Raw genomic sequence first — 9343 nt, 5'->3', positions numbered from 1 at the left:
CCATAGTAAGCTCAGGAGGTCCCCCTTGTGGTGGCTGCAGGCAGCCTGAATTTAAAATAAACAAAACCTGAACTTTTACAGCTATAAGGATACACTGATCAGTCATGACATTGAAACAAGTAACATATGATGTGAATAATATTATCTCATGATAATTGCATGTTGGGGGTAGGCTATATCAAAGTTGAGTTCTTGAAGTTGATATGTAGGGAAAAATTGGCAGGAATCTGAGCAATTTTGATGAGGGTCAAATTGTGATGGCTAGATGACAGGGTCAGAGCATCTAGAAAATAACAGGTCTTGTGAGGGGTTCCCTGCCATAACACAAAGATGACAGGACACACAGCACATCACCGTGCATGGGTCTGGGTAGCTACAGACTGGTCAGAGTACCCATGCTGACTCCTGTCCACGCACATGAGCTTTACTTCATGTGGATGGCTGGATGCATGTGGGAGAAAGATGGGACCAGGACTGGCTAAAGGAAGAGAATATGCTCTTCTGGGAAATCTTGGATCTTGGTATTCATGCGCCTAAGCTTTGTACAGGGAAGTGCCTCCCTTTATGGCCGCAGTATTCCCTAATGGCTCTGCCGTCTTTCAGCAGGACACCGTGAAAATTATTCAGGAATGCTTTGAGGAACCTGACATGTTGAATTGGTCAACAAATTCCCAATTGAGAATCTGTGGGGTGATGATAATGCGTATGTAAAGCAATGCAGACTATGTCAGCATTATATAAGTAACTAAATTACAGTAGTAATAATAATAGTAATAATGTGCTGAAAAACAAGCCTTGGAGGCCACACCTCTCAACTTACAAAATATAAAAGTAACCTGCCACGTTGCACATGGTGCTTGAGCTGCAGGCATCGTGTTATATAGCAGGAGGAGCTGAGCAGATTTATGTATAGTTTATGGTGGAAGTAAAACTTATATTTCATTGACTTAAATTCCTGCACATTCATTTAGGTCAAGGAGGCGGTCCTATCAATGATTGACAGCTATCTCTGTATACACAATCATAGAGGGTAGGCTGTCAATCACTGATAGGACCACCTCCTGGACTTCAAAGCCCAGAATGAGGAATTTAAATTAATAAATTACAAGTATTACTGAATCTGTTCCCATAAAAATATATATCAATCTGCTCAGCTCCTCCTGCTCTATAACATGCTGCTTGTAGCTTAAATTGTACATTCATGGTGACTGGTTCTCTGCTAGTGTTCCAAAGGACACCTTCAGAGCTCTTATGGAGTCCATGTCTTGAAAGGTCAGTGCTGTTTGGTGCCACAAGCCCTACACAATATTAGGAAAGTGTTTTGTTTTGTTATGGTTGATTGGTGAATAAGACCTTGTGGAAATATACATATCCATGATGCTACTAATACAACTATATAACTTTATATTGTGATTTAACTAACATATCCAAATACCGGCAAGATTTTTAGAAATTTTTTGAATTTCAGTAAATATTTCCATCTTGTTTTCATCTTGCTGCCAAACTTGGATTCAGAATTTTTTTTTGTTATTCTTTGAGAACCAATATGGTTGGCTTTACTGCCACCACTGGTTTATCAAACAGCTCTCATGGCCCTTGAAGGGCTGTTTCACTGTATATCAAGGCTCTTGTGAGAGCTCTTATGGTGGCCCTATTGGTTACCACCAGGACTGATGAGAAACAAATATAACATCTGAATGTAAAACCTCAAGCACTTATACACTGCCTGTCCCCCCAAAAAGTTGCCACCTGGATTTAACTAAGCAAATAGTTATGAGCCTCCTATTGGATAATTACTGCATGGGCGATTATCTTTCAGCTGGCAATAAGTTATCTAACCCCAACTGGTGCAATGAGTTGCTTTTCATTTCTTAAACAACCATGTCGAAAGACACATCTCGTGGTCGTGGAAAAGATGCATCAAGCAGAGAAAACATCTAAGGAGATTGCAGAAACTACAAAAATTGGCTTAAGAACTGTCCAACGTATTATTAAAAACTGGAAGGATAGTGGGGACCCATCGTATTCGAGGAAGAAATGTGGTGGGGAAAAAATCCTGAATGATTGTGATCGTCGATCACTTAAACGTTTGGTGAAATAAAATCGAAGAAAAACAACAGTAGAACTCAGGGCTATGTTTAATAGTGAAAGTAAGAGCATTTCCACATGCACAATGCGAAGGGAACTCAAGGGATTGGGACTGAACAGCTGTGTAGCCGTAAGAAAACCACTAATCAGTGATGCAAACCAGAAAAAAAGGCTTCAATTTGCTAGGGAGCATAAAGATTGGACTCTGGAGCAATGGAAGAAGGTCATGTGGTCTGATGAGTCAAAATTTACCCTGTTCCAGAGTGATGAGCACATCAGGGTAAGAAGAGAGGCAGATGAAGTGATGCACCCATCATGCCTAGTGCCTACTGTACAAGCCTGTGGGGACAGTGCTATGATCTGGGGTTGCTGCAGTTGGTCAGATCTAGGTTACTCAACAGTATGTGCTGCAAGAATGGGGTCAGCCGACTACCTGAACATACTGAATGACCAGGTTATTTCAACAATGGATTCTTTTCTTCCCTGATGGCACGGGCATATTCCAAGATGACAATGCCAGGATTCATCGGGCTCAAATTGTGAAAGAGTGGTTCAGGGAGCATGAGACATAATTTTTACACATGGATTGGCCACTACATAGTCCAGACCTTAACCCCATTGAGAATCTTTGGGATGTGATGGAGAAGGCTTTGCTCAGCGATCAGACTCTACCATCATCAATGCAAGATCTTGGTGAAAAAGTAATGCAACACTGGATGGAAATAAATCTTGTGACATTGCAGAAGCTTATCGAAACAATGCCACAGCGAATGCGTGCCGTAATCAAAGTTAAAGGTGGTCCAACTAAATATTAGAGTGTGTAGACTTTTTTTTTGGACAGGCAGTGTATAATAAAAAAATCTACAGTAAATAAAAGGTAGAATTTTTCTTTGCATATAGAATTAGAAATTTTAACATTGTTACAAGAGGATGACTTGAGGACTTTTTCTGCCATTTTTATATATTTTGGGGGAATGGTCTGTTACTCACCAATAGTCAAATTTTTTGCCTGAAATGGACCTCAATATGGGTGGGCTTCATAAAAAATATTTTAAAAATGGCATTTCAGATTTTTTTTTGGGTGTCCCTAGATAGAGCCGCGATGGGCTTGTCCTGTAATTTGGGTTTCAAATATGGTCCATACATTACAACTCATGGTAGTGATTCTACAGAATTAGAAAAATATGGCTGCTTTCTTCCAAAGTTGAGCTGCTATACCCAATGATGAATAGGTGTGGCACTGTTTCTAGAACAAAGTAGACATGTTTTTGTAAACTTTTACATCCCCTTTAACATTTCAAGGCACATTACAGACAGAAAAGTGAAAAAACCCAAATGTGTTTTATTTAGAAAGCACACAGGTCATTTGTACATTGGGGGGGAGGGGGGGCGGGGCGGGCGGTGGGTGGAATAGTCAGGAGATGCATCGTACAGATTCTCGCTAGTCTCATGTAACGAGAGCCCTTTGTTGATTCCACATTCTCCACGTTGAGTAGATCCTAGATGTTGTTATAAAAATCATGTAAAGAATTTAAAAAAAGGAGACAGAATTCTTTAAAAAAATTCTCGGGACAGTCCCAGCCATATCTTAAAGTGGCATTCAGTTTCTACGCCATTGTCTCTTTTCTGATTATCCGCCTCTGGTGACAGGTCAGCATACTGGTGAATGACGATCTCCCCTTGGCCTTTGACTTCTTTTTTAGCCTTTTCGGATGTTTTAGCGATATTCCAAGTTCTTCCATTATGGCGTTGAAAGAAAGACACTGGTGAGGAAAACAACATGTTATCAGCTTTTAGCAGTTTAGCTCAATCATAGATTTTATCTTTTTGTGTCATTTGGAAAAAAGCAAAGCAAAAAACTATTCACCTAAATAGATGAAATGTGCAGTTTCTGGCTTCATTTATAGTCGCCCTGTCTTTCTGTTAAAGGACATGTGAACCTTTATCAAAAGTTTTTTTTATATGTATCTGAAGACCTTTACTTTCACTGCAATTTTGGTTCTTTAAGTCCAGATTACTCTAACATGTCTGCTGGTGAACCTGCAAGTTCAGAGCTCAGAGGGTGTTCCGTATGAAGCCTCTCTCGCTTGGTGCTCTAGGTTGCGTGCCACTCTTTGTTGTATGTCATTGACCTGTGTCAGAAGAGTCATTTTTAGAAGTCCATTACCATGGATCACTAATGTGAGTCAAAACTGTAAATAGACTGGGATCCCTACTTCAGTATAGGCTGCTGGTAAGGACAAACTGAATGCAATATGCCCATCTTGATATGTCTGATCTGACCATATGGTAACAACTCCTTTTTGCAAAATGGTCAGCAGTTCTAGTAATCAGAGGGTGCCTGTCTGGTGGGTCACAAAATGTAATTTTCTTAAAATAGTTGCGATATGGACAGGGGTCCCTAAGGCAACAAATGGTTCTTGGGGATGTATTTAACATGGTAGATATAAGCATACTGTACGTGTAGCCCATTTCCAAGGTAGCAGGTTCTCATGCTTACCTTATGACTAGTCCCATCGAGGCTGAAATACTGTAACGTAAATCCCTTTTTCAACCTCCATTACTTTTTACAAGAAAAATATGGGTCCAAAATAGTAAATGTGCCCATTGGCGAAACAATTTTTCACTTGTCATATTTGGGTAAACTGTTGACATGACCATCACCATATTAATTTAATAGCAGTGAAATTTTTTTCTCAAAAAACACATGTGGCCTAGAATTCTGAAAGGTTTAGGCAGATTTATCCAAGACCACTAGTAGGACAATAAATGGACCCCAGGAAAATGAAGTGCCCATAATCACCTGCCTCCCAACTGTCACTGGATGGAGCTACGTGGAGAATGTTTCATGTATTATCAAAGGAATGTGCTCTTGTTAATAGGCAAGGATGGGCAAACCTGGTTCCCAACATGGTGCCCTTAATTTTACACCACACTTGCCAACTTCCTGGCGGATGCCTTCGGCAGATTCGGGTGTGCAGTGCATGTAGGTTTTTGATGGCTAGACATAACCCTTTCACCAAGCCATGCCTCTCTTATTTCATGCTCTTTATGTGCCATAATACTGCCCCCAGGGGCGTAGCTAAAGGTTCATGGGCCCTGGTGCAAGAGTTAGACTTGGGCCCCCCTTCCCCCAGTGCTTTGTGTGTCTTCTTATGCAGCACAAGGGTCTTTAGGCCCCCTCAGGCTCCTGGGCCCAGTAGCAACTGCTACCTCTGCACCCCCTATAGCTACGCCCCTGACTGCCCCCTTACTCTGCATTTGGCCACCGGGTATCTAATGTCTGATGACGCAGCTCAGATGCCACATACATGTAGGAGCTAATCTCTGGGGGGGGGGGGCTTGGGAGGATTCCACGGCACCTAGGAGATATGCAAGCTCTTCTAGGAGTCTGGAAGGTTTCCCCTTTGTCTGAGAGCCTCCTGGACGTTCCGGGAGAGTTGGCAATGGGACGTACTAATTGCCTATATGCGGCCCATATATTTCTGATGAGTTTTTTTGGAATATGCTGTGCAAAATGAAATACATTTTTAATAACCCTCAGAAAATAAATAAATAAGAGAATACCATTGACCATGTGCTTTCAGAGGTGAGACTGCAGTCTGTCCGTTGCGGCAGGACATAGTTTAATGAAGAAGTGAGCTCGAAGAAGAAGGATGCAGCATTAATACACTGAACTATTCATCTGAATATGACAGTGGATGAGAAGAAATGGGAGCAGATCAGGTGTGGAATAATCAATTACTTGTGAATGGCAAAACATCAGCTCTGACCATTTGCGGCTGCGGGTAAATGGGTCGTTTGGTATTTGAGCTGGCACAATGTCAGCATTTTTCTTCACAGGAGAACAGGCGCTACGAATGTTACCCTGCCAAGTAAATCAATATCACAAATAATACAATGCCCAAAGAGACGCGTTGTGAAAAGGTATCTGGCACTGCGATATACGGGGGGGGGGGGGGGGGGGTGATTACAGGCAACGCGGCTTGTTAAACGGCTATTTACATAAGAATGGATCAATGAATGGCGGGAATCTTAGTTATACAACGAGGGGGCTCATGTAACAAAAACAGTCAATGGTGGGAAATGTCATAATTAAGTCTTTCACAATGGCACATATGCCTGTACCATATGCATGAAAACAGACTGAGGCAGTGCACGCAGTGTACATGGTGTGCAAGGTAAGACGTGACTTATTTATCATGGTTCTGATAAAACATTTTCAAGAGTTGTGGTCCACTGTCTGTCACATGCATCAAACTGTTGATATGTCTTACGTTTCAAACAGTGGGGATCTAAGCACTGAGACCCTCACTGATCTCTAGTACAATTGCCTTTAGAACTAGTCTTTGACCTGTCTCGTCCTCAGGAGCAAGGAGAAAGAGTGCCTTATGTGCATGCTTCTCTCCCCTCGTTCTGGAGATCGGTAGGGGTCTCAGACCCTCACTGATCAAAACGTTTGATATGTCTCTTTGACATATCAAACATTTTTTGAACAGATAGTGACACTTCAGGATATGATGCCCAGAAGATTTCTTTGCTTGATTTTCTGGTCAGTTGCACGGTATACATCTTGTAGCAAAGAGGGGTTCTCATATCAAAATGGGCCCCCAACATGGTGATGAGTTTTGCCTGGTATGTGTTCTCCCCATAAAATAACATAAGAAATGTCCAGCAATGGAAACAAATGCCTAATTCCAACCTTGTTGGGATGTCATAGATGGAGATCCCTTGTTTGGCACAATCTTCTATGAGCCACACTGGAGAGCCACTCTGATGGACACAATTCCTCCATACATGTTACAAATCCCCCATGAAAAGCCAGTTATATATAAATGGAAATGTGAACAGAGCCCAAATTGTAAATTCAATTAAAGAATGAAACAAAACCCTTCAAAATATTATTTTGGAAGGTAAAACCCTTAATTCTCCTCAATCATTCCTCAATAAATAGCTCTACATGGAGCTCTAATTTGAAAAAGACCTCATGCATGGTAAAATATGGTACCTGGAGAAGTTTTAGAGTGCATACTTCCATATGATTCTGATCATTCACTTCAAAGGAGTGGAGCTGTGCCTAGGCCATGTGACCGATGAAATCCGTTGCCTTCTCAAACAGCTGATCGGAGGGGGTCCTGGGTGTTTGACCCCGACTCATCAGATGCTGATGACATATCCAGAGGACAGATCATCAGTAAAAAAAAAGTCTTGGAAAACCCCTTTAAATCCAAGATGATTAAGCGTGGCTGCTAGTCATTGATGAAGACCTGCTTATAGATGTGCCCAGCCTTCATTTTCCATAAAATTTCTTAAGGACTCCAATAAATCACTATACAAATTCAATATCTTAGTAGGACATGCTAAAGAAATGCTTGGCAGAGCGCAGTTCACATCGTAACCACTAGGTGGCTACAAAGAGACAAATATTGCATATACGTACATCTCCAGATAGAGTACCTCTAAATTATATTTTTTTCAAACAGGTCATTTCATGCCACACGTCTAGGAATATGTCCAGCCAAGAAAGGAAAGGTAAGGAAGGACACCCTCTACGTGGATTTAATTGGAGTTATATTTATTTTACTTTAAAGATCCAACGCTGTTGGACTTTGAATAATAACAGGACGTTGCTGTGTTAGGAGATTAATAAAAAAACACATTTCTTTGATAAATCAGAATTTAGCATTGTGCACCATGTCATTGTATAATAATTTACAATGTAGGCGCCCCAAGCTCACAGTCTCCAGAGCCAACAAAATTAATTCTTATTTTTATCACAGTTTCTTGCTCTGCTAATAATAAGGAGAAAAAAAAAAAACAATAGCGTGAACTTTCCTCGGAATCATCGCCTTTTCCTGTGATCGCAGCAGGGATTGTGATGAGGGCTTTGTTAATTTTATCTCCAATTAGCTGATTTTACAGAATGTGCTGCTTTTGTTCTTCTCTATTATGCATAGCGGTAAAGTTTCACAGACCAGAGCCCAAGTCATCAAAATAAAAAGTCAAAATGAGTGGAAATATGTAGAAAATATTAGTAATAAAGGATATCTCCACTATTGGTTATTCAACCAGAAGAAACTAATGGGTTGTCACTAGATACGTCCTACATCGTTTCAACCCTTCTCAGGAGCCTGAGCAAAGCTGAAGTGGTTCATGGTTGAATGAAGGATCTTAATTTTGAGGTCTGCTAGATTCTCCTTGCTAGGCATGTGGTAAATCAATGTTGGGCAGCTTTCTGTATATAGCCTCTTGGAAGATACTAAATCTCCTTGTGCAGATACAGCTGGTAGGGAATCTTTAGTGTAATACTCTCTGAGTACATATGCCAAGTAGCTCTCTTCCAGAAAGAAAAAACTGTCTCTCAAGTGTCACCTATAGGTGGCTCCCCTGGAAGACAATATGAAGCACCATGTGGCAGCACATCTTTTAAGTGTCAGGAACTTACCTAGCTATGATCCAGGGCACAGCTAGAACAGTTACTATGTCTACCAGCCAAGCCGAGGCTGGTCAACCTATCTGTGAGCTTGGATGCAAAGCCAATCATGTTTCTGACTCGGTGTTGAATCCAGAGCCAGGGAGGCGAATTACGTCTGACAGTGACTGTTGCCTGTGATTTTGATTCCTGGCTCTGTGTCCAGTCAGCTTTGCATTCCTGCTGGACCTTCCTGTGTACTGACCTTGGCTTTTTTCTGGATTAACCCCCTTTCTACTTATTGGATTCTACTGACCTTTCTGGCATATACTCCGTGGTTTGCTTCTGGATTAACTCCTTGTCTACTGATTTGGCCCCTACTGTCTCTTCTGGCTTTGACTCTGGCTTGTACTTCTCTCCTGCTACTCCTTAGCATCTCATAGGCCTGCTACTTTTGAGCTCACACCTTTTTTCTGCCCCTTTACTATGCAGATGTAACCTGGGTCCCTAGCAGCCAATTCCCACCTGTCTTGCAGCAGGCTCTGGTGAACACCTAGGTGTAACCTTGAATCTACTAACCGTAATGGTGAAGGAAGATAGGAAGCAGATTTTTAGAGCACAAACCCGTAGAGCACAAACCCTTTACAATGTCTTCTCTGAAAGGTGTTTTGCATGTATTACTTTAATGGACATTCATTTGAATGGTCACATGTACAGATGTAGAAAACATTATCATTACTGCAGGCACACTACATTATGAACGTCATGGTGCTTTACACTGTACTAATATCAAGGCTATGAATGGGGTGCTACACTGATTGCTATCAGTGTAGTGCACCCCAT

General features: G+C 41.4%; 1 protein-coding gene across 1 annotated transcript in view; it reads right to left on the bottom strand.

Annotated features, from left to right (window-relative positions):
• Positions 1-3741: 3741 nt before the first annotated feature.
• GRIK1 (glutamate ionotropic receptor kainate type subunit 1) overlaps positions 3742-9343 on the bottom strand; it is a 248600-nt gene continuing 242998 nt past the window's right edge. Inside the window, exon 16 of the mRNA XM_044287731.1 lies at positions 3742-3851. The gene's annotated coding sequence lies outside the window, so the exon portion shown is untranslated. The remainder of the gene's footprint in view (positions 3852-9343) is intronic.

This window comes from Bufo gargarizans, chromosome 3 (genome assembly GCF_014858855.1).
Source record: "Bufo gargarizans isolate SCDJY-AF-19 chromosome 3, ASM1485885v1, whole genome shotgun sequence".
NCBI classification, from domain to species: domain Eukaryota; kingdom Metazoa; phylum Chordata; class Amphibia; order Anura; family Bufonidae; genus Bufo; species Bufo gargarizans.
This window is presented reverse-complemented; position numbering and strand designations above follow the sequence as displayed.